At 40.9% G+C, this 26,114-nt stretch overlaps 1 protein-coding gene across 7 annotated transcripts in view; it reads left to right on the top strand.

Moving 5' to 3' along the window:
• ESRRG (estrogen related receptor gamma) overlaps positions 1-26,114 on the top strand; it is a 645,592-nt gene that overhangs the window by 337,434 nt on the left and 282,044 nt on the right. Inside the window, exon 1 of one of the 7 annotated variants that reach the window (XM_027122195.1) lies at positions 997-1,419. The exons of the other annotated variants lie outside the window; for them this stretch is intronic. The gene's annotated coding sequence lies outside the window, so the exon portion shown is untranslated. Of the gene's footprint in view, positions 1-996; positions 1,420-26,114 lie in introns of those variants that run through there. 7 annotated transcript variants of the gene reach the window in all.

Raw genomic sequence — 26,114 nt, 5'->3', positions numbered from 1 at the left:
AGCCTTCCCAAACTCCTGCTAATTATGTATTCTGTTGACCGTGACTCTAGTCATAAGGTAATTGGCTCCCAGCAACATGACATTTCAAATCATCTCTTGAAATTACATCAAAAAGCCAGCCTGTTTTGTTTTGATAGGGGAACAATCAATTTGATAAGTGGTAACACAGCTCATTGTTTCACATTAATTAGACTAATTGCTGCATGTTAGCCTCTGAAATAGACAGAACTTGGAGAACACAAAGGCTGCGGCCTTTAGCATGCAGCGCATGTGATGGTTCCACTTGCTTGCACAGACCGTAGGCAGAAAGCGGAGCTGTTAGGAGGCTGCCTTGCGGGAGGCTGGGTGTTAACAGTAGTTTGATGTGTTATGCTTAATACACTGGCTTTCACTTATAGCATCCGGGTTCCGAGTCCCACAGAGGAACGAAGAACTGTTTCTCAGCTAACTCGGTTTGGGTTAGATGGAGTGTAAAAAAAGCCTTCTCTCCTTCAAGACCCAGACATTCTTCTGTCCCTGCCAGAGAGGCTCAGCTAATGTCCCTTTGTAGTATTCTGTGCATACATGCCTTAAAAACCAGACAGAAACAAAACAAAGCCAAAACAATACAAAAAGGAAATAGAAACCTTTTTTTTTTTTTTTTTTCCCAATTACAAAAAAACCCACAGAGATTCACCAAACTGTCATTGTGGAAACCTAACACTCCAGCCTGCAAATGCCTTTCAGTTTGACAGACTGTACCTTGGTTTCTTCTCGAGGCCACCGGTTTGGCCAAATGAGACCATGTGATCTTTAGGACAACAGCACAAGTCAGTCTCAATTGGCAATGAAGAGAATTTGACTTGTGACCAGCCCGGACTCCTGATGCTCACGTAGGTTGATGAGATCGTGTTACTGGGCGTCTGATGCAATGGAACGAACTCTTTTCCAAGGAAAAGGCATCCAGCGCTTTAAAAACCCAGATGCGCTGCCTCTGTCACTCTGACGCTCTCTGGTTATCCACACACAACTTCTGAATGTTCCTAGCTAACTAAACAAATGTGCACGTTGGCTCTCTGTCGTTTGTGTACCTCTCCGTGTCGCTACTGTTTTTATATGTGAAGTGGCAAATTCGTATAAATATTTCATTCTGCAGTTGCATATCATCAAATTCATTGTGGTGAGACGGTAAGTCATCTTGTTGGCTTTGGGCTGCATTTGACCTAAGAGACAAAGTCTCAAACAACAGACTCTGCTAACTGCTTCTGCAGCTAGCAGAATAGTTTTCACACGTTCCCAGTGTGGAAAGGACTTTCTGTTTCTCATTAATTTCTTCAACTGTACCAAGAGTGGTGTTTTCTTTGAACAGGAAGGACAGCAGTCTATAAGCATAACAGTTTTTTTCATAAGATACATAGCTGCATTACACATCCCCAAACAGTAAGTACGATGTTCCTCCATTTGTAAATGCTTATGGGCTTTCATTGAAATGACAGAGGGAACTATGACAGTGACATTCGAACCTGGCTTGGAAAATGAATTTGAAACATTTAAATGCCAATGATTTGCTTCTGTGTATGAAGGCATCTCGGGCGGAGAAGGCGGGGGTCTGCGGACATCGGTACCAAAGGAGAGCATTTCAGTTCTTTTTCCTCACGCCCTCAAAGGAATGATCCTTTGGCAGGAACTTCAAAGCACGAATCTGTGCAGCTGGTTTAATTTGGTCATTAAAAAAAAAAAAAAAAATAGTGTGTGGGGTAGCAGAGGCAAGCAATTAAATGATGGCTTCTACAACTTAATACATCTTCAACGGCCTTTTGAAAAGGTACAAGGATTTGTGACTTAAGTGTGCTAATGTGCTGTTTTCCCTGTAAAATCCCAGGGTTTTTTCCGAAGGTAAATGATGGAGAAAAAAAAAAAAAAAAAGCACCGAGATTGAAGCCCCTTAACATTCAGTTTAAATGCTGGTTCCACTCGCCTGAGCACACGTTGGAAGCAGCTTTGTTAGAATTCCAGCCGGCACCCTGGCTGTCACCACTGGTCCTTGTACAGGCAAGCCCCACTCCGTGCAGAGCAAATCTTTGCTCAGTTAATCGAGCGCCAGTCACCAGTAAGCTTGGCTGCCGGCCCAGGGTTGTTAGGCCTTTCCCTGCTACACCTGAATGAGATATTGACGGGACATTGCTACCCAAACAACAGAGTTGAGAAACGGGATAAAAAAATAAATTAATTAGATTGTCATGGGGCTGACAGGATAATTTTGAAAATGCCACTTACACCTCCAGTGTACAAGCAGAACGGGGAAACTACTGCTTCGCTTGGTGCGAGGTGGTGTCTCCTTTGATTGGTTGCCTTGTTTTCTTTCTTTCCATCTTAGGATGTGGATTTGGAATGGTGGCGGGGCGGGGAAAGAGAGATACTGTCTGATGATTAACATGTGTAGAGACTTTTGTCCAACGGGGACCTGCTGTGTGTAGCACAGGGAACTCTGCTCAATATTCTGTGACAACCTAGATGGGAGGGGAATTTGAGAAAGAATGATCATGTACCTGTGTGGATGAATCACTTTGCTGCACAGCTGCGGCTAGCACAGCATTGTTAATCAACTGTACTCCAATATAAAATAAAAAGTTAAGGGACTTCCCTGGTGGCGCAGTGGTTAAGAATCTGCCTGCCAATGCAGGGGACACGGGTTCGACCCCTGGTCCGGGAAGATCCCACATGCCGCGGAGCAACTAAGCCCGTGCGTCACAACTACTGAGCCTGCACTCTAGAGCCCACGTGCCACAACTACTGAGCCCACATGCCACAACTACTGAAGCCTGTGCGCCTAGAGCCCGTGCTCCGCAACAAGAGAAGCCACCAGAATGAGAAGTCTGCGCACCACAATGAAGAGTAGCCCCCCGCTCGCCACAGCTAGAGAAAGTCCACACACAGCAACGAAGACCCAACGCAACCAAAAATAAATAATAAATAAATAAAATTAAGAACTTTAAAATTAAAAGTTTTTTAAAAAAAGAACCTTTTGGCCAGTTATACTTGTTGCTAAATTCACATACGGCCTATTATCTACTGAATAAAACCTCCCCCAAACAAGACACTGTGGAATCAAGTGACAAGGCTTTGGGGTAGGGAGAAAACTCTGGCAGTGGGTAATTTCTGCTGAGGAGAAAAATAAGGATCAGAGAAAATCAGGGACGGAGGATAAAAAAGACATAAAGTAGGAATAGTTTTTAAATAGGAATGGCTGGCAGAGCTATTAATCATACAGAGCTCTGAGCTACAGGGGTTATGTGAGTCCCACTAAGACCAGAGGACATGGAAAATGCTGAATATACCATCAAAAGCTCCCCCTTTCCCAAAAGTATAACAGGGATGACCTGTTCAAATAGGCTAAAAATCGATATAAAAATCTAAGGCGTTTTAGTAAATATTTAGAGTCTTTGGTTTTTCACTGTTGAATTAATGGTCTGTTGTGGTCGAGGCAGTTCTTACTCTCATCCTAAGCGGAAAAAGTGAATTTCACTGATGGCAGTAGATTATTCAGGTTGTTCAGCAGCGTTGATGAGAGCGGGGAGGGGAGGGGGGAGGGGCGAGCATGCTGATGAACCTGAACCCTCTAGCAAGCCTTTGTTTCAAGAAACTCTTAATTGGAGGTTTGCTGGGAGAAATCAGAAATTACTGTAGGTTCTGAAGATTTAATAACTTCTTTTAAAATAGATTCAGTACTCTTGTAGTATGCATGTGCTATTTGAATGCATAATTTCTCCCGGAAATTATGGAATTTCTGCTCAGAGCTGTGTCTGTGTTGATAAAAGGACAATTCTGAGAGTGCTGGCATTTTGCTCCCTCCAGGTCCACACCTCATTTTCCTGCTAGAGGTAGATGTTTCGGGACTCCATGAACTGGTGGAACTGGAATGGTGAACAGTGGCCCTTCCTATTTCAGTCTTTCACTCCCTACTATAAGCAAAGACCTTCTGGTGGACCGCACAGAGTCTGGACTTTGATGGCTCAGCCAAAGACGAAGTCAGGGCAGAGACATAAAATCACTTAGTTACAAGTCATTATCGAGCACTCACTGTCATACAGCATGCCTCAAGGTATTGAGGGAATATCTTGAAGATATGTAAGATCGGACTTCCCTGGTGGCTCAGTGGATAAGATTCTGCGCTCCCAACGTAGGGGGCCCGGGTTCAATCCCTGGTCAGGGAACTAGATCCCACATGCATGCCGTAACTGAGTTCGCATGTCACAACTAAGGAGCCCATGTGCTGCAACTAAGGAGCCTGTGAGCCACAACTAAGGAGCCCACATGCTGCAACTAAGGAGCTGGTGAGCCACAACTAAGGAGCCCACAAGCTGCAACTAAGACCCAGCACAACCAAAAAAGTAAAAAAAAAAAAAGATATATAAGATCACTTTTCCCTTTAGATTACTGCTCTTAACATTGGTTTCATAATCTATAAGTAGGGTTAGTAATATCTACCTCTACTCACAGAGTTGCTGAGAAAATTATGTAACTCTAAGGCTCCCAGCCTGGTCTTTAGCATATTAACTGCTTCACGGTCGCCATTTTTGGGAATATGGGTTGTGTATCTATGGTAATAAAGAATCATGGTGAACATTTGAAGTTTCCTTCTAATATAAACAGGGCCAGGTTCATGGATGTACCACCTGTGTAGTCATGCAGGGCCCAGTGCTCAGAAGGGCCTTGCCCTTGGTTTAATGTTCTCCTGTTGCCATCTTGAAGTCCTTCATTTTTTTTTTTTTAATTGGAGTATAGTTGTTTAACAACGTTCTGTTAGTTTCTACTGTACAGCAAAGTGCAGTTCCCTGTGCTGTACAGCATATTCTTAATGGTTATCTATTTTATACATACTAGTGTATACATGTCAATCCCAATCTCTCAATTCATCCCACCCCCCTACCCCCACTTTCCCCGCTTGGTGTCCATATATTTGTTATCTACATCCGAGTCTCTATTTCTGCCCTGCAAACTGGTTCTTTGGTACCATTTTTCTAGATTCCACATATATGCGTTAATATACGATATTTGTTTTTCTTTTTCTGACTTACTTCACTCCGTATGACAGTCTCTAGGTCCATCCACAGCTCTACAAATGACCCAATTTCGTTTCATTTAGGTTGCTTCCATGACCTGGCTACTGTAAATAGTGCTGCAATGAACATTGGGATGCATGTGTCTTTTTGCATTACGCTTTTCTCTGGGTATATGCCCAGTAGTGGGATACTGTGTCATTTGATAATTCTATTATTCGTTTTTTAAGGAATGTCCATACTGTTCTCCATAGTGGCTGTATCAATTTATATTCCCACCAACAGTGCAAAAGGGTTCCCTTTTCTGCACACCCTCTCCAGCATTTATTGTTTGTAGATTTTCTGATGATGCCCATTATAACTGGTGTGAGGTGATACCTCATTGTAGTTTTGATTTGCATTACTCTCATAATTAGTGATGTTGAGCAGCTTTTCATGTGCTTCTTGGCCATCTGTATATCTTCCTTGGAGAAATGTCTATTTAGGACTTCCACCCATTTTTGGATTGGGGCGTTTGTTTTTTTGATATTGAGCTGCATGAGCTGTTTTATATATTTTGGAGATTAATCCTTTGTCTGTTGATTCGTTTGCAAATATTTTCTCCCATTCTGAGCATTGTCTTTTCGTCCTGTTTATAGTTTCCTTTGCTGTGCAAAAGTTTTTAAGTTTCATTAGGTCTCATTTGTTTATTTTTTTTTAATTTCCGTTACTCCAGGAGGTGGGTCCAAAAAAAGATCTTGCTGTGGTTTATGTCAAAGAGTGTTGTTCCTATGTTTTCCTCTAAGAGTTTTATGGTGTCCGGTCTTACATTTAGGTCTTTAATCCATTTTGAGTTTGTTTTTGTGTATGGTGTTAGGGAATGTTGTAATTTCATTCTTTTACATGTAGCTGTGTAGTTTTCCCAGCACCACTTATTGAAGAGACTGTCTTTTCTCCATTGCATATCCTTACCCCTTTTGTCATAGATTAGTTGACCATAGGTGCATGGGTTTATCTCTGGGCTTTCTATCCTGTTCCATTGATCTGTAGTTCTGTTTTTGTGCCGCTACCATATTGTCTTCATTACTGTAGCTTTGTAGTATAGTCTGAAGTCAGGGAGTCTGATTCCCCCAGCTCCATTGGTTTTTTTTTTTCCTCAAGATTGTTTTGTCTATCTGGTGTCTTTTGTGTTTCCGTACAAATTTTATGATTTTCTGTTCTGGTTCTGTTAAAAATGCCATTGGTAATTTGATAGGGATTGCATTGACTCTGTGGATTGCTTATGGTAGTATAGTCATTTTCACAATATTGATTCTTCCAATCCAAGAACATGGTATATCAATCCATTTGTTTGTGTCATCTTTGATTTCTTTCATAAGTGTCTTATAGTTTTCTGAGTACAGGTCTTTTACCTCCTTAGGTAGGTTTATTCCTAGGTATTTTATTCTTTTTGTTCCAGTGGTGAATGGGATTGTTTCCTTAATTTCTGTTTCTGATCTTTCGTTGTTAGTGTATAGGAATGCAAGAGATTTCTGTGCATTAATTTTGTATCCTGCAAGTTTACCACATTCACTGATTAGCTCTAGTAGTTTTCTGGTGGCATCTTTAGGATTCTCTATATATAGTATCATGTCATCTGCAAACAGTGACAGTTTTACTTCTTCTTTTCCAATTTGTATTCCTTTTATTTCTTTTTCCTCTCTGATTGCTGTGGCTAGGACTTCCAAAACTATGTTGAATAATAGTGGCGAGAGTGGACATCTTTGTCTTGTTCCTGATCTTAGAGGAAGAGCTTTCAGTTTTTCACCATTGAGAATGATGTTTGCTGTGGGTTTGTCGTATATGGCCTTTATTATGTTGAGGTAAGTTTGCTCTATGCCCACTTTCTGGAGAGTTTTTATCATAAATGGGTGTTGAATTTTGTCAGAAGCTTTTTCTGCATCTTTCGAGATGATCATATGGTTTTTATTCAATTTGTTAATATGGTGTATCACACTGATTGATTTGCGTATACTGAAGAATCCTTGCATCCTTGGGATAAATCCCACTTGATCATGGTGTATGATCCTTTTAATGTACTGCTGGATTTTGTTTGCTAGTATTTTGTTGAGGATTTTTGCATCTGTGTTCATCAGTGATATTGGTCTGTAATTTTCTTTTTTTGTGACATCTCTGTGTGGTTTTGGTATCAGGGTGACGGTGGCCTCATAGAATGAGTTTGGGAGTGTTCCTTCCGCTGCAATTTTTTGGAAGAGTTTGAGAAGGCTGGGTGTTAGCTCTTCTCTAAGTGTGTGATAGAATTCACCTGTGAAGCCATCTGGTCCTGGACTTTTGTTTGCTGGAAGATTTTTAATCACAATTTCCATTTCATTCCTTGTGATCTGTCTGTTCATATTTTCTATTTCTTCCTGGTTCAGTCTTGGAAGGCTGTACGTTTCTAAGAATTTGTCCATTTATTCCAGGTTGTCCATTTTATTGGCACAGAGTTGCTTGTAATAGTCTCTTATGATGCTTTCTATTTCTGCGGTGTCCATTATAACTTCTTTTTCATTTCTAATTTTATTGATTTGACTCCTCTCGCTCTTTTTCTTGATGAGTCTGGCTAAAGGTTTATCAATTTTTTTATCTTCTCAAAGAACCAGCTTTTAATTTTATTGATCTTTGCTATTGTTTACTTTGTTTCTATTTCATTTATTTCTGCTCTGATCTTTATGATTTCTTTCCTCTGCTAACTTTGGGTTCTGTTTGTTCTTCTCTCTCTAGTTCCTTTAGGTGAAAGATTAGGTTGTTTATTTGAGATTTTTCTTGTTGCTTAAGGTAGGATTGTATTGTTATAAACTTCCCTCTTAGAACTGCTTTTGCTTCATCCCATCAGTTTTGGATCGTCATGTTTTCGTTGTCATTTGTCTCTAGGTATTTTTTGATTTCCTCTTTGATTTCTTCAGTGATCTCTTGGTTATTTAGTAGCGTATTGTTTAGCCTGATGTGTTGTGTTTTTTACGGGGTTTTTTCCTGCAATTTATTTCTAATCTCATAGCATTGTGGTCGGAAAAGATGTTTGATACAGTTTCAATTTTCTTAAATTTACCAAGGCTTGGTTTGTGACGCAGGATGTGGTATATCCTGGAGAATGTTCTGTGCGAACTTGAGAAGAAAGTGTAATCTGCTGTTTTTGGATGGAATGCCCTATAAATGTCAATTAAATCTATCTGGTCTACTGTGTCATTTAAAGCTTGTGTTTCCTTATTAATTTTCTGTCTGGATGATCTGTCCACTGGTGTAAGGGAGGTGTTAAAGTCCCCCACTATTACTGTGTTACTGTCAATTTCCTCTCTATAGTTGTTAGCATTTGCCTTAAGTACTGAGGTGCTCCTATGTTGGGTGCGTATATATTTATAATTGTTATATCTTCTTCTTGGATTCATCCCTTGATCATTATGTGGTGTCCTTCCTTGACTCTTGTAACATTCTTTATTTTAAAGTCTATTTTGTCTGATATGAGTATTGCTACTCCAGCTTTCTTTTGATTTCCATTTACATGGAATATCTTTTACCATCCCCTCACTTTCAGTCTGTATGTGTCCCTAGGTCTGAGGTGGGTCTCTTTTAGACAGCATATTCACAGGTCTTGTTTTTGTATCCATTCAGCCAGTCTTTGTCTTTTGGTTGGAGCATTTAATCCATTCATATTTAAGGTAATTATCAATATGTATGTTCCTATTACCATTTTCTTAATATTTATGGGTTTGTTTTGGTAGGTCCTTTTCTTCTCTTGTGTTTCCCACTTAGAGAAGTTCCTTTAGCATTTGTTGTAGAGCTGGTTTGGTGGTGCTGAATTCTCTTAGCTTTTGCTTGTCTGTAAAGCTTTTGATTTCTCTGTCGAATCTGAATGAGATCCTTGCCGGGTAGAGTAATCTTGGGTGTAAGTTCTTCCCTTTCGTCACTTTAAATATATCATGCCAGTCCCATCTGGCTTGTAGAGTTTCTGCTGAGAAATCAGCTGTTAACCTTATGGGAGTTCCCTTGTATGTTATTTGTCATTTTTCCCTTGTTGCTTTTAATAATTTTTGTTTAATTTTTGTCAATTTGATTACTATGTGTGTTAGTGTGTTTCTCCTTGGGTTTATCCTGCTTGGGACTCTCTATGCTTCCTGGACTTGGGTGGCTATTTCCTTTCCCATGTTAGGGAAGTTTTCGACTAATCCCTTCATATATTTTCTCAGGTACTTTCTCTCTCTCTTCTTCTTCCGGGACCACTATAATGTAAATGTTGTTGCATTTAATGTTGTCCAGAGGTCTCTTAGGCTGTCTTCATTTCTTTTCATTCTTTTTTCTTTATTCTGTTCCACAGCAGTGATTTCCACCATTCTATCCTCAAGGTCACTTATCCATTCTTCTGCCTCAGTTATTCTGCTATTGATTCCTTCTAGTTTATTTTTCATTTCAGTTATTGTATTGTTCATCTCTGTTTGTTTGTTTTTAATTCTTCTAGGTCTTTGTTAAACATTTCTTGCATCTTCTTGATCTGTGCCTCCATTCTTTTCCCAAACTTCTGGATCATCTTCACTATCATTATTCTGAATTCTTTTTCTGGAAGGTTGCCTATCTCCACTTCATTTAGTTGTTTTTCTGGGGTTTTTGTCTTGTTCCTTCATCTGGTACAAAGTCCTCTGCCTTTTCATTTTGTCTGTCTTTCTATGAATGTGGTTTTCCTTCCACAGGCTGTAGGATTGTCTTTCTTCTTGCTTCTGCTGTCTGCCCTCTGGTGGATGAGGCTATCTAAGAGGCTTGTGCAAGCTTCCTGATGGGTGGGACTGGTGGTGGGTAGAGCTGAGTGTTGCTTTGGTGGGCAAAGCTCAGTAAAACTTTAATCTACTTTTCTGCTGATGGGTGGGGCTAGGTTCCCTCCCTGTTAGTTGTTTGGCCTGAGGTGACCCAACACTGGAGCCTACCTGGCTCTTTGGTGGGGTTAATGGTGGACTCTGGAGGACTCAAGCCAATGAGTACTTCCCAGAACTTGTGCTGCCAGCATCCTTGTCTCTGCGGTGAGCCACAGCCGCCCCCCCGCCTCTGCAGAAGACCCTCCAACAGTCGCAGGTAGGTCTGGTTCAGTCTCCTGTGGGGTCACTGCATCTTCCCCTTGGGTCCTGGTACGCACACTACTTTTTGTGTGCCCTCCAAGAGTGGAGTCTCTTTTTCCCCCAGTCCTGTCGAGGTCCTGCAATGAAATCCCACTGGCCTTCAAAGTCTGATTCTCTGGGGATTCCTCCTTGCATTGCCAGACCCCCAGGTTGGGAAGCCTGATGTGGGGCTCAGAACCTTCACTCCAGTGGGTGGACTTCTGTGGTATAATTGTTCTCCATTTTGTGAGTCACCCACCCAGCGGTTATGGGATTTGATTTTATCATGATTGCATCCCTCCTACCATCTCAGTGCAGCTTCTCCTTTGTCTTTGGATGTGGGGTATCTTTTATGGTGAGTTCCAGTGTCTTCCTGTTGATGATTGTTCAGCATTTAGTTGTGATTCTGGTGCTCTCGCAAGAGGGAGAAATTCTTCACAGTTTTTGAACACTTCTTCCTAATTTTCATTTTGCATTGGGCCCCCCAAATTACACAGCTGATTCCTAATACAGTTATTTGATTTTGCTCACAATTTCTATTTCTTTTCCAACTACAACTTTAATTGGATATTTTAAAGTAGGTTTTGGTGTTATCAGGCACCAAGTAACCACTCAATTAATTCTCCCTTTTTTGACTTTCTTGCTGCTACTTTCCTAACATTAATGCCTGGTGTGTCCCAGCCACAGTGCAATCCTCACCCTTCTCTTGCCCCAGCATCCCATTCCTGAGAGAAGATGTGCACTACTATTCCTTTGTGTCTCCAGTGCCCTTCCTGCTCTTCCTGAATAAGCCTTCCTTTTTTTTTTCTCCATCCAGCTCAATTTTTCCACTTCTCCAAGCAGAAAGAACCCTTCCTCAGCAGTGTCCTCTTGTCCTCACAGCACCTCGTTATATATCCACCTATTCTAACCACTTCTCTAGCCACTGCTATAGATAGCAAGCTCTTTTGCGGGGGCGGGCGGGCTTTCTCTTTTTCAAATCTGCTGCCTCCCACCATCTGATACATAGTCGGCATTCAGTTTGTTGACTGAATTAACAAACGACCAAACCAATGACCAGAGCTGCCAAGAGCACTGACTCATTTTCGTGTCACCTTCTAAAAGTTTTTTCTCAGCTTTCCTCCTAAAAAATATTTTTGAGCAATGGAATGCCTCAATATATGCAATAGGCACCAAACGGAAAAACAGATAGGTAGAAATGAGCTCTGAATGACCAAGAATTGGTAACAAATTAAATGGATAGCATTGTATACCACACAATCAGTAAAATGGAATGCTTTTTGGAATTCCTATTCTATTTGATAATATTTAAAAAAAATTTTAATTTAATTTCTAAATATTGGAGTATAGTTGATTTACAATGTTATGTTAGTTTCAGGTGTACAGCAAAGTGATATAGTTATACATAAACATATGTCCATTCTTTTTCAGATACTTTCCCATATAGGTGATTTTTGTTTTGTTTTGTTTTGTTTTATGGCTGCATTGGGTCTTTGTTGCTGTGCGCAGGCTTTCTCTATTTGCGGTGAGTGGGGGCTACTCTTGGTTGCAGTGCGTGGGCTTCTCATTGCGGTGGCTTCTCTTGTTGCGGAGCACGACCTCTAGGCATGCGGGCTTCAGTAGTTGTGGCACGTGGGCTTAGTAGTTGTGTCTTGCAGGCTGTAGAGTGCAGGCTTAGTAGTTGTGGCACGTGGGCTTAGTTGCTCCGCAGCATGTGGGATCTTCCCGGAACAGGGCTTGAACCCGTTTCCCCTGCATTGGCAGGTGGATTCTTAACCACCAGGGAAGTCCCTCCCATAGGTTATTACAGAGTATTGAGCAGAGTTCCCTGTGCTACACAGTAGGTCCTTCTTGATTATCTATTTTGTGTATAGTAGTGTGTATATGTTCATCCCATACTCCTAATTTAGACTTTTAATGTCTTATTCCAAGGTCTTAAGCATGTTTCTGTAGCACAAGAGTTTATAAATTCAGGGGTTTATAAGCCTTTAACACATGTGCCCACAAGACAATGGGGAACCCAGAGAGGGATTGATTTGATGGTAGGCAGAGATGTGAGTCAGTAAAGTCTGTTGAAATTGAATGCTAAAGTTTGTGAGCATATGCAGTTTTCTAATGAAAAAATTTGGCTTTCATCAGATCCTCAAAGGAGCCTCTGGCCCAAAAGTAATTAAAGACCCCTGCTTTGGTATTTTAATTTGAGAAAATGATGTTTCTTTCTTATTAAAATAGAACACTGTATATAAGGACTTACCATTATTATTAAAGGGATACTTTCCTGACTTTTAATAACCCCTCCACATATAACCCAGTTTATCAACTATAATTTTGAAAAAGTGTTTCTTGAATGTTTCAAGTTGGTTGAAATATTTGTTGCTTGCCTTTCAAAATTATCTGTGTTGTCTCCCTCCTTTTCTCTCCATCCTGTATTCGTCCTGCCTTTTGCAGATCCCTCAGTGTGTAGAGATGCACCAGGAAAGGGTAGTTGAGAGAGCCTGTGAGCCAGTGGCTACGAGTGGTACACTGCTTTTGTTGTTCTGGGTTGATTTTAGAATTCATATCATTGGTATGCCTGAGGCATTGGTGACAAGATGTTAATGGTTTCCTGACCACCGGGCAGACAGCTGTGTTGAGAGGTGTTAAGATTTCTGTAAAATCATCTGTTTTTATTACCTCAAACTTACCTACAATGTTAACGCATTTACAACTGAATTTTTAGTCTATTTTTCTCACCGTTAGCAACTTCCGTTTCCTTTCTTTGTTTTAGTGTAATTTTATGTGAAAGATACTAAGACTCCTCCTCCCTCCCCTTAATAAATTAAGGTAGTTTTATTTACAAATAAATGTGGGTTTGGGAGGGCTCCCTTCCTCAAGAACATTACATGGTTCTCGGGCTACGTAAGTGATAATTCTAAATTATTGACAGGGGAGACATAACGCAGTTATCATTACAGATAAATTCACCCAGTTTAGTAAAACAGTTTGGAACATGTCTGTTTTGCTTTTTCTCATTTGCATCAAGGATGTAAGCTTTTACAGGGGTCGTAGAAGTAAAATTTTGTCCTCTTGGTTGAGAGTTTGCAAACTTTTTGATGTTAAAACCTCATTGTGATGGTGTATCTCAATGTTCTTGGCTGGTTTTGGTCATTACATAGCCCTCATTCCCTCTCCTCTGGATTCTTTCCGGTCTGTCTAGAGTCTGAATTGAGAAACCATGCATAATTTCTGTAATCTTATATTCAGTCTTCTTGTGTATGGATAAGCCTTTCCCCCCAGGTAAACTGTAAGCTCTGGGAGACAAGGACCCGTCTTCTTTGTACTGACAATAAATCCTAGCACAATGCCAGACCCCTTGTTACTGCTTTTCACACCTCACTGATTCAATCATTATAATGACTGCCCGCCCCCACCCTGAGGAATCAGATCTGCCATTTAAGTTGTGGTTCTGCAGGTACTGACGGTGTCTTCAGATGTTTAAGTTTCCTGGGGTAGATTTACTCCTGAAATACTTTCTAAACATGGAAGAAATAACAAGATAGAGTGATGGGTAGAAATGCAAGACCAATTCTATAGAATGTGAAATGTTTAGGAATGAAAAATCAGTTTCATATTTATCAGAATTACTTCGTCAGGAGATTGCCTTTTGCCTATCGTCTGCTTTTTGAAAAGGGTCTAATGGTATTACAGTGGTATAAGTTAAGTAAGATAAGGTAACATTTATTGAGTGAGCTCTTGGGGAACAGAATACATAAGAGCTGACAGTCCTCTTGGACTAGCAAAGAATAATGGTTAAGAATATTAATTAACCCTTTAGGGCTGAAGAAGGTCTTGGAAATTATACAGCAAAACTTTCTCATTTTGTCAGTGAGGGGACTGATTTCCATTTAGAGACCTATTCAAGAGCATATAAGCAGTATTGTTAATAGAAATTAATATAAGCCAGGCATTTGTTTAAATGCTTTGCATACGTTAACTCATGACCTCACAACAACTCCATGAAGTAGGTATTTGTTTATCCCCCTTTGTCCCTGCCTTAGGCCAAGCTCCCATCAGCTCCTAGTTGGACTCAGTAAAGGCCTCCTAACTGGCCATCCTGCATCCATTCTTTCTGCCCAGGTAGATCGTGGCCTTGGTAAATTTAACGATCTATTGAAAACTCCTGGCTGGGACACTGCCCTACTCTTAGTGGCCACAAGCTGCTTGTAGGATTCTCAGGAGGCAGCCCTTCCTGGCTTCCTGGAGGCCTCCTTCACCCTGTCCCCCCTGCTCATGATTCTGCAGTACTTCACCCCACACTCCCTCACCTGTCAGAGCATGTGCACATACTGTTCCTCTATCTGGAATGCTCCCTCCTTTCTTATATCTCCTTTTCATGGATTGACTTCCCCCACCACTCAGATCTTAACTCAGAAGTCATAGCTTCCAGGAAGCCTTCCCTGACTCCTTAGCTAAATTGGATGCCACCGTCCCAAGCCTTTGAGCCCTCAGGGCCCGTCTCCCTTTGACTTAGCTCTGTGTTCTGAAAGCTGATGCAGGGCCTAGTGCATAGCAGACCACATGGATTGGTTGAAGGAGGGAAAGAAAGAAGGAAGGAAGCTCTAAGGTACCAGGAATAAATGTCTTTCTTGTTTCCATCAAAATAGTCAGGGTTTGGAGTTACAGTATCTGAATTGGATCCCCACTTACTTTTGGGGAAAATGCATGGAATGGAGACCAAGGGCAAAAGACCAGTCAAAAGTGATGCTGAAAAGAATTCCACATTATCTCTATAGATACTCTGCCCTGAAGGAGGAAGAACACAGCCGCCCACTTGTAAAGTATGGGCCGTGCACAGTGACTGCCTTCTCAAAAGTACCATGTGGAAAGAGGGGTGGGAAAGAGTAACTTGATGGTGGGGAACTTGACACACCTCTACTGGGTGATCAAGGTTGGCCCCAACCCTGATAAATAATGTTGATAGTATGTACCTTTGATATGATGTGATAGCACTTTACCTCTGTGGTCTTCTGCCCCTAAATCCATCACCCCAGTCTAAACATGAGAAAAACATCAAGCACATCTCAACTGAGGAATTCTATAGAGTCCTTGACCAGGGCTCCTTAAAATGGTCAAGATCATCAAAAACAAGGAAAGTCTGAGGAAGTGTTACAGTCAAGAGGAACCTAAAAGAGTTAGAACAGCTAAATGTGATGTGACATCCTGGAGCAGCAGAAGAACAATAGGCAAAAATTAAGAACATCTGAGTAAATATGGAGTGTAGTTAATAATAATGTATCAACACTGGTTCATTAGATGTGACAAATGTACCCTTACCTAATGTAACATGTTGAAAGTCGGAGACTGGTGGGAGATGTATGGAAGGGAACTCTCTGGTACTATCTTGACAACTTTTCTACAAATTTCAAACTATCCTAACATTAAACGTTTATTTTTTAAAAACCCTAAGCTGCTTCAGTTTTGAGGCTGAATGACTGGAAAAGAGTTCGCAGTATCAGGAGACAGCCAAGAGGTGTCTGGCTTGGAGCAGTAGGAAGTGTGGGATGCGCTGGTGGTGAAATCTGGGTTAAGGACATGATACCAGGGGCTGAGGAAGAGGAGGTGCCACAGAAAGTCAGGCAGGGAAAAGAAGGAACGGCATTGGATTGGAGCTAGAAGACAGCATAGATGCCAGTGAAAGGCTTTGATAAGATTTGGAGAAATGTGTATTTATCCATAACATAAGAGAAGAAATTGCTCAAATGCTTGTCCTATTTGTATTTAAGAGCAAGGCCCTAAAAAAAGTGATGATTAGGGCTTCCCTGGTGGCGCAGTGGTTGAGAGTCCGTCTGCCGATGCAGGGGACACGGGTTCGTGCCCCGGTCCGGGAAGATCCCACATGCCGCGGAGCGGCTGGGCCCGTGAGCCATGGCCGCTGAGCCTGCGCGTCCGGAGCCTGTGCTCCGCAACGGGAAAGGCCAAAGCAGTGAGAGAAAAAAAAAAAAAAAAAAAAAAAAAAAAGTGATGATTAGATGATGCTTGGAGACCGTGGATGGGTTGGCTTTATTTTAGGGTGATTCTGTAGGCCAGTTTTTTTTGTTCTTGAGAGAATCCCAAAATATTGGTGTCTGTAGGTCTTTTCTCTGGAACCTTCTATTTCTCCCAAAGTCCCCCAATGTCCTGGCTTGCAGATATACCATTGCCTGAGGGTGTTCTGGGACCCCGGGGAGGGGGGATGGGGCTGAGGATGCACAGGCTTTTCTGCAATGCCCTCATTTTCAGCAAGGGGTTCTGAGGTACCCCTCTGCTTTCCCTTCACCCACTGTGCCCTATATTCCCATCGTAAACTTTCTCTAGCTGAGTTCCTCCAAAGACAGAGTGAGGAGAAAGAGTGGGCGCTGTGCTTTGTAGGGAGTAGGTAGAAGGTGTGGGTGCAGACTTTCAGCCAACCCCACCTGTTTTTAGTCCCATGCGTCTCCCCTGCCTTACGCCAGTACCTGATACCCAATGCCCTTGACTTCTGAGTTTTCAGCGTGAAGAGTCCTCTCATTGGTTTCCCACTTTGCCTATGTTTGCAGTTCACTTCCTGCATCTCTCTTGAACATTTACTTCTCTGAACTCTGCTTTTCAACTTCATGTACCATGGTTCAGGCTCAAGTATGTCTCCTATTTTTATCAACGATGGAGAATGTGTTTCTGTTTCTCTTGTTGTTTTGCTGATAATTTCTAAGGTGAAGGGGACAGAAAAGTCTTTACCTTCTTAAAATCAAAATTCCAGGATCTGACATTTAAAATCACCTTTGTTTTCTTATATATGTGATTGTGTTTTACAAAGAGATGTTAAAAACTAATGTATTACACAGTCTGATTGTTTATTTTGGTTCTTTTCTCTTTTAATATTTTAGTGATTTTTTTTAAATGACAAAAAAATGATTCTGGCTCTTGGCTTCTTGAGCTGTATTCACTTGTCAGCTAGTTGAGGGTGAAGAAAAGGGAGACAACTTTTCCTGAGTCTTTTCTTTCCCAGAAGAAGAAGGTTAGAGATTACCCAGGTTCATGGTCCCTAAAGATATAGTTCATGCAGTCCAAGGAAATGATTTCGCAGTGAAATGCTCGTTGTTGTTTTTCTTTTCATTTATGTAACTTGAACTTTCCTCTAGTAAAACTTCAACTGTGTTGAGCAATACCTTTGCTTTTCTTCTTTGTACTCAGTACAAAGTAATAATAATACTTAATAATATACATAAATGATAATTCCAACAACTCTCTCCCGGAGGAGATCACTGTCTAGGAAAGAGGCTTAGTCAATGGAAAAAAAAAAAAGAGAAATGATGCCCTGTTAGTAAATGTCACGCATGTCTCCTGAGATGTTTCCAAATGGATGCATCTTCATTTCTCGACATGGTAGTGGGGTTATTGTACCCCTTTCTTTAACCTGTTTTTTTCCCAGTAGGAATGTATTAGAATTTGGTGGTTGGTGGATCTGGAGGGATGGATATATCATTAAGTATCTGTAGGTCCCACCTACAGAAAAAGCTGGGAAGGTGTTTGATCCCTGATTCTCCCCAGGCTGTCAAGTTACCAAGGGATACTTACCTTTCAGAATGTTTTCCCCAGGTCATCTTGGGAATCACTCTACTGTCCCCTAAAACCCAAGACCTCTGGCAGCTTATTTCTTTCACACTTACATCAGCCTTTAGTCTTTCCCATCGTGCTGTCATGTCTTAGCTGGTGAGGCCAAGTTTTAGTTTGTAATCAAGAATGCTGATAAGGCAGGAGGCCAAGGCTTTCTAAATTGCTCACTGAGCCTTATTGTAAATTTATATTCAACTCTTAATGGTAGGAGCATTAAAAAAATTGGAGCTTTTGAAAGCTTGATCTCATTTCAGAATTATTTCCCTCTTATATATTCTCTGGGTTAAACCACATTACTTAAAAGAAAAAAAAATCTTTAGTTAAGCCAGAAGTCTGGAAGTGTAATTGTCATTGAATTTACTTTTTAATGATAAAAACAGGAAGGAGATGATCATTCATTCAGAAAATGGTTATTGGGTCTGCTGTGTCCTAAGGTACTCTGCTGAACCTGAAGATGAATGAGATATGGCTCCTATCCTCAAGTCACTTAAAGATTAGAAGAAAAACAAAAAACAAAAACCCTACAGTGCCTGTTAGTATGTATTAAGCTGCAGAACAAATCACCTGAAAATGTAATGACTTAAGACAGGAGATATCTGTTACCTCACACAACTTCTGAGAGTCAGGAGTTTGGGAGCAGCTTAGTGGTCTAGGTCTGGCTCTGGGTCTCCCATGAGGTTGCACTCAAGGTGGTGGCCAGGGCTGAGGTCTTCTGAAGGCATGACAGGGCAAGATGGTCTCCTTCCAAGTTCCGGCCTATGGCTACCAGCTGGAGGGCCTCAGTTCCTTACCACGTGGGCCTCTCCAGAAGGCTGCTCGTGGCGTGGCAGCTGGCTTTCCCCAAAGCTCACAATCAGAGAGAGAGAAAAAGAGGCCAAAAGAGAAGCCACAGTGTTTTTTATAATCTAATCTCAGAAGTGACATACCATTACTTCTGCTGTGTTCTTTTGGACAGACTGATCCTGGTACAATATGGGAGGGGCCTATACAAAGATATGAATGTAGAAGGGGGAACTTGGGGAGTGGGGCGCATCTTGGAGGCTTACCATCACAGTCTTCCATCCAAATACTGACCGGCTTGGGAGTTCCCTGGGGGCCTAGTGGTTAGGATTCCAGGCTTTCACTGCCATGGCCTGGGTTCAATCCGTGGTCAGGGAACTGAGATCCTGCAAGCCATGCAGCGTGACCAAAAAAAACCCCCACCAAACTGAGCTCCTCATTCTCCAAGATTAGCAGTGAAGAAGTATGATCAAAAATATCCAGATGGGGCTTCCCTGGTGGCGCAGTGGTTGAGAGTCTGCCTGCCGATGCAGGGGACACGGGTTCGAGCCCTGGTCTGGGAGGATCCCACGTGCCGCGGAGCAACTAGGCCCGTGAGCCACAACTACTGAGCCTGCGCATCTGGAGCTTGTGCTCCTCATCGAGAGAGGCCGCAACAGTGAGAGGCCCGCGCACCGTGATGAAGAGTGGCCCCCGGGGCTTCCCTGGTGGCGCAGTGGTTGAGAGTCTGCCTGCCAATGCAGGGGACACGGGTTCGTGCCCCGGTCCGGGAAGATCCCACATGCCGCGGAGCGGCTGGACCTGTGAGCCATGGCCGCTGAGCCTGCGTGTCCGGAGCCTGTGCTCCACAACGGGAGAGGCCACAACAGTGAGAGGCCCACATACCGCAAAAAAAAAAAAAAGAGTGGCCCCCGCTTGCCACAACTAGAGAAAGCCCTTGCACAGAAACGAAGACCCAACACAGCAATAATTAATTAATTAATTAATAAACTCCTACCCCCAACATCTCCTAAAAAAAAAAAGAAAGAAAGAAGAGTCGATAAAGCCCTTAATTAAAAAAAAAAATAAAATCCAGATGTTAACAACCACCATGGGAAGCAAGGGCAGTATTTAGAGCTGAGGTGGTAAACATGGAAGATAAAGATGGGCCAGCCAACAGGGACAGCAGCCTAGAATGTCTGTCTAGAAATTTAGTTAGAAATTCTGAATTCTAACTGTCTGACATGATTCTGATTTTGCAAAGAAGAGGATTTAAGGTCACTGATCATATTCCTACCAGCAGCAGACGAGGAGCAATTCTTTTTCACTAAGGGATCATGGTGCCTTATGAAAATTGAAATGGGAACAGCATGAGAGGCTGTATTTGAATGCGTCCCTTCCATGGCTCCTGTGGTATGGCATCAAAATCAACCAGAGCCAGGCAGCTTTTCTTTGTGCACCACTATATTTATAAACCAGTGCCGGGTTTGTTGTAAGATCATCTAAGAAAAAATTTTTCCGAGTTGGACTAAAGTATCAAATTCTGCTGCTTAGTTCTCTTCTTAAGGACTGAATTATATTACATAAAGACACGTATTAAATAGCATTTATTCAATCTGAGGAAATACACCAGAGTACTCTGCATTTTTCCTGTGGCCTCCACCCCATCTTTACTTCACATATGTAAAAGATGCCTAAGCAGATCTGATTCTTACCTCCCTTTTTCTTCTGAATATTTGTTTCTGAAGCAGTGATTGAGGGTTATAAATCTCAAAAGTACCTTTTCTCCCCTGGCCTTTCCCTGCTTTAACCTGGCAAAACCTTGGGAGTGTATGAGAGTAATAGCTAGAGAGAAGAAGAGTAAATTACATTGGTATTACTTTCCAGTGTTGTATTTATGCTCAGACTGACTTCCAGTCCTTGCTTAATTTAGGACTAGATCTATGGAAATGGCCAGATATAGGACATGATATGAAATAAGATATTTAGCAAATCGTGCATGGGTGTCAGAGAGATAATGAATAATACTGACAACACGGTTCTGACCCTTGTGTATGTGCTTGGATAGGTCCTTTTGGTCTAAATATTATTCAAATATTCAATTTCAAATTTGAGATTTAGATACATATGCTACTGTTAAAATGCCCAGTAATTATAGGTAATGCCAGGTAAGCTTGACCTTCCCTCTTTGATCTTTAAAATAAAATATTCATGTATTTCTTATACTGGGAACAAAAAGAAAATCATGTTGACAGCAATGGAACTAATTGTGATTTTTTGTGGAGAAAAAAAAAAAGTAAGGGCTGGGTTCTAGTCATGGTTTTTAGCAAGGCATGTAATATAGTAGCAAGGCCTGAACTTTCTCCTCTGTAAACTGTGGAGAAGATCTAATTGAGTTATCAGGGTTTTCCTAGCTCTGAAGTTTTACCAAAAATTTTCTACTGGCTGACTTTCTTTTGAATATATATAATTTTTATGCACCAGGGGTATCATAAAAGTGATATGCTTGTAAAATAAGTACAAATTATCAATAACAAAAAAATTTCTTTCTAATAAAGTCAATATCTAGATTACTTTTGTAAACATATCTCAGAATGTTTTTGTGAAGGTCTGTGGCTCCAATGTATTGATCATGAAGGGCACATGTCTGAGAAATTACAGTGATGGTTTTGCAAGTAATCTTTTCAGAGCTCAAATCTTTTTCCAGATACATTGTTCTCTGTGATTCTAGGTGAACCATTTATACAGCTTACTCTTTAAAAATGCTTTCAGCTGCAAGTAACAGAAACGCCAATTAACGCTGGATGAAAAATAAGCATTTAGTTATCCCATATCACAGGAAGATTAGAGATAAATGCTTCCAGGTTTGTTCAGTGGCTCCACGGTGTTAAGATTCTGGGTTGGCATCTCTGATTCTCTTGGTCTTTCCATTCAGATCACAAGTTAACTCTCCCAGATCCAAGCAATGCGTCTCTACAGAGCAGTGTCTCAAGCCATTGACTATCCTCAACCAAGTATAAGTAAAGAGAATGAAATTCCCCCCACTAACCAAGATCAATCAGAATTCATTATTCTAGTGTTCAAGTGTTTCTTACCCTCTACGATCCACCTCTAAAACCTATCTTCCAGCCTTATTTCCCATTACCCTTCTACTAGATTCCTTAACGATAGCCAAACTGTCTTCTACCATACTCTGAAAAATGCAGTCTTTATTTAAAATTTTGGATGCTTTTTCTCCATCGTTTTACATCCTCCTTGTGAGTTAAAATTCTATCCAAGCATTACTAAGATTCAGCTCAACTTCTTCTCTTTAATCTTCTGCGATCACTCCACCTAAAAGGAGTTGCTCTTTCCTTTGAATTCCTGTATTAGTTTATATTTTATGTTTGTATAACAGCATTTTACAGAATGGCTTACGTCCATATTCCATTAGGTTAAAAAAGGACAAATATGATCGTGTCTGTTTTACAGAGGGGGAACAGGCTCAAAAGGGTGAAGTGACTTTCCCAAGGTATCGTACTGTCCAGTGTTAGATTTAGGACCTGAATGAGTCAGGGGTAATAAGCTTCTGTAACAAACATTCTCCAAAATAGCGTGGAATAAAGAATATAAATGTTTGTTTCTCTGTCATGTGAAAGACTGAAGCGAATGCTCTAGGTGGATAGGTGGCCCTGCCCCTCACAGGTCTTTAGGAAACCTGGCTTGCCAGTAGTTTTGCCATCTCCAATACATGGCCTCCAAGGTTGCCCTGACCTTGGTCATCCCAGCCAAGGAAAGGGGAATAGAGCAAAGTCCAGGTCCAGATAGTTTCTCGTGAGTAAGTGAGGTGGAAGTTGCACTTTTGCTCATAATTCATTGGCAGGAGCTTAGTCATGTGGCTTGTCAGCTGCTGGCCTGGGGAATGCAGTCTCCCCTCGGATCCAGGAAACAGGAAAGAGCAGATTGGGCTGGCCAAGTAGCCCTGTCTGTCCCAGAGCAGGAGTACAGACCTTATGCCTCCAAGTCTGGTTCTAGTTGGTGTTATTCAGCGTGGCCCTTTTCTCCATTGTGATAAAGCCAAAAAGGAGGGCGGTCTGGTGGAGCATGCTGTCCTGACAGGCCATGAATCTCTGTTAACTGCAGACGTTAAGCAAAGTAGAGGAGGGATTGTCCCTTAGTACCCCTGGGCTACAGGCGTCCCACTTTAAAAACTCTCTCTGAAGCAGCACTTTTCTTTCACAGACACAAAGAAATAGCACACCAGGCGATGTCCACTTCCCTGGTGGCTGACCTTTAGGGACTAGCAGATCAGTCTTGTTCTGTTCCGTTCCACTAACTGCACGGTTCCTAAACTCCCCACACCATGATCTGTGTGCTAGCACCACGTGCTACGTGCTATCTCTGCTTCAAGCGTGCAGCAAAACATGCAAAATGTTATGATTTGTTGCCATGCTGACAGCGTCAACTTAACTACGGCTGACAAACAGTTTTTAAATAGAACATGTCAGTTCACGACAGTATTTTCCATCTGTGTGTGTGTGTGTGTTTTTCCCTTTCCCACACTTCACCCCAAACATTTCAAGAATGTTGCCACAAAGGTTCAGTTTACACTTCCAGTCCCTTGCATTAATGACTTGCTAAAAATGATATTTTGGAAATGTGCAAAACAATAAACAGCGATTTTTGAAAAAGGAGACCCTTCTCTTGCTGGAGAAAGCCGTTCTCATGCCCATTTTGAATCGCCTAGCACGATTCTTTGCTTTCTCTTCTTGCTCTTTTCAGCTCTGTCTGGAGGTTGCTTTTCCCTCCAACTCTGAGCAAAATTCTGATGAAGTTCAGAGGGCCTGCTGTGTAAGATACAGGCCTGCACAAACTGTGCCCTGACACTGTGATGTCTAAAATATTGACCATCATAAGGGCTCGTCTCACCAGCTCTTGACATTTTGCTGAGGGTGCAAGCTGCTTCCCAGCTTTATATCCTATCTTCCCAACACTCACCTGTTCAGATGCCCTCCTTCCCTTCCTTCTGCTACTTACCAAACAGGGAGCCTGACATTGCCCATGAAAACTTTTAATGGCAAAACCACATTAAGTGCCTCAATTGTGTTTTAAATGATGTCTTGGGTTTGTGTGTCCTCATGATGAAAATATAGAGTGACAATGGCAGTCGTAAAAGTCTATTCCTGTGATGGTTCAATTTTGCTAGCTTTTGTGTCACTACATATTTTGAAATGCTAAAGAAATTTGATTAAAAAAAAAAGTCTCGTTAATACTCTACTTTTCATTCTGGGCACTGAGGGTATTCCTTGCTGTTTTTCATAGTTTAGGCTTTGGCTGTAAATGTTTGGACATCAGCTCAGAATATCGTCTCCGAGGGAACATTTTGCAAGTGTTATCTCCTTGTTCACAGGAATCCAAGGTGGACCTAGTGGAGAATTGTTTAGTGATAGAAACTGAAATAGCAATAAAAAGAGGGATGGCCAAATTATGTAAAATAAGAGTACATGAATAATTCAGGACTCGCTTGAGTGCGATTCTTATTTTTATTGTTAAATAATACTTGCATTTCCATGGACTAATAACACACAGACTAACCAACTGGTAAGCTTTTTGGAGGGGGTTTGGGGCTACAGGGAGGAGAAAGGAAGAAAGGAAACTGGGGCCAAGTAGTCGCTTTTTAGAGATAGAGTGTGTTCAGTAAGACATCGATGTAATCATGTTTGATAATTCCTTAACTACATGGAAGATAAGGAAATGGAATCACAGAGAAATTCATTAGTATACCTTTTTTCAAAAATTTTTATTTTTTTATTGGAGTTTTATTTATTAGTTTCAGGTGTACAGCAGAGTGATTCAGTTATACATGTACATGTGTCTATTCTTTTTCTAGTATACCTTTGTTTTTAGATCATCTGGAATAATGGTAGTGTTTTATGGAACTCTTTTTTTTATTGAACCTCAGAATTTGAATCTAGGGCTTCATATATGTATTTTCCATAAATTCTAGGATAAGTGTTTGTGTTTCTATTTCTATGTTCATAGAAATAAAGTAAATAAGGGTTTCTTTTATTATGACTTATGAGATGTAACTTAGATTTAGAGCTACTGTGGAATGGAATGAAAGCCTCCGCAAGGAACTTATTTTTAAGCTCTAGCAAAAGCTATTCTTAGCTAAAAAGGGAAAATCCTTGACTACAATTAACTATCACATCATGGATGTTTTAAACAGGTTAGGGGAAGCATGGCAAATGAACAAAAGTGGTAAGTGATTGAGAAAACATTCAACACTGGAAAGAGAGAAAACTAAGATGTAAATTGTGAAAAAGAAGCTCTCAGAGGAGTATGATGGGGTGACAGGAACTTTTAGCTAGTGTAATGAATGGATAAACACTGCTTTTAAGGACCTCGCTTAATCTAATGAAATTGTAACTAGCTCAGGAAGAACTGTATTAACTCAGAGATCAAGAAATGAAATCAAAAGGCAGGGTGCAAAACAAGTCAGCAGTACCCCAAATGATGATAGAATGGCCCAGTATTGCAAAAGAAGGCAAGATAAGATGATTTTGAATTTAAAAATCAAATATGTTCTTTTTTATTCTAATTCTTTGAGAGAGACTGCAAAAGATTTTACAAATCAATAGTGGGAAATGTTTTGAACGGAATATTGACTAGAAATATTCGGAGAGTCAGGGCAAAGCTCAGGCAGGAGTCCCCATGGGAACATGGTCTTGGGACGGTCCCTTAGAATGAAGTTGTGTCACCCTAGATATCATGACAGTATTGTCCAGACACTGGAAAGGGACACAGGAGGATTGGAATCCCATTAGGAATTTGTGACAAATTGAAGAGGGAATAGATTAGTTGAGGTTGGGAAACTATGAATACCTAAGCCAGTAGTCTTGTAGTGAGAGGAGATATATTTATAGGTGTACAGCAGAAACTAAAGCTAGGATCAGGAAATGTGATTTCCTAGGAGGTAAAATAATCTAAATTATTTTTTTAAATTTTAATTAAAAATGAGTGATGGAAAAATTGGACCTTTAAAAGATAATTTTTCTGAGGGAGGTGGATGTTATAAGGTAGATTGTGCTATTGTTAAGTACATTCATATTAAGAATTGTGCAGCTAATGAAGCAGCATAGCTTTTACAAACATCCCCATATGTGTTGTGTATATGTGTGTAAGTGTATATCATATGTGCTAAAGTGTTAGGATTAAGATGAGTTTTAATTTTTTGCTTTGCTTATGTGATTTAACATAAAGAATATTTCTAACCCTCTGCTTTTGCCTTTAGAAATTTTTATATTAATAGGTAAAATTTAACCCTTATTTGGTCCCTGACAATCCATCTTTATTTAAGGTCTCACGATCTGAATGCATACCTTCTCCAGGAAAGAAATTGCGCCAATCATTGTTCCTGTTAGCTATCAACTTTTAGTCTTCCCTTGCTTTGTACTGATGTCAATAAATATCAATATCACAAACAACAACCACATAAATAAACAAACAAGAAAACATACATGAGGATGTTCATAAAAGCTATGCTACTTTGTTAACTGCACAATTACTAATAATACTATACACACACACACACACACACACACACACACACACACACACACACACA

Source organism: Aethalodelphis obliquidens, unplaced genomic scaffold, assembly GCF_003676395.1.
Source record: "Aethalodelphis obliquidens isolate GAN/ISIS:26980383/991018 unplaced genomic scaffold, ASM367639v1 scaffold24, whole genome shotgun sequence".
NCBI classification, from domain to species: domain Eukaryota; kingdom Metazoa; phylum Chordata; class Mammalia; order Artiodactyla; family Delphinidae; genus Aethalodelphis; species Aethalodelphis obliquidens.
The sequence above is the reverse complement of the archived record's forward strand: the minus strand, read 5'-3'. Positions and strand labels throughout refer to the sequence as shown.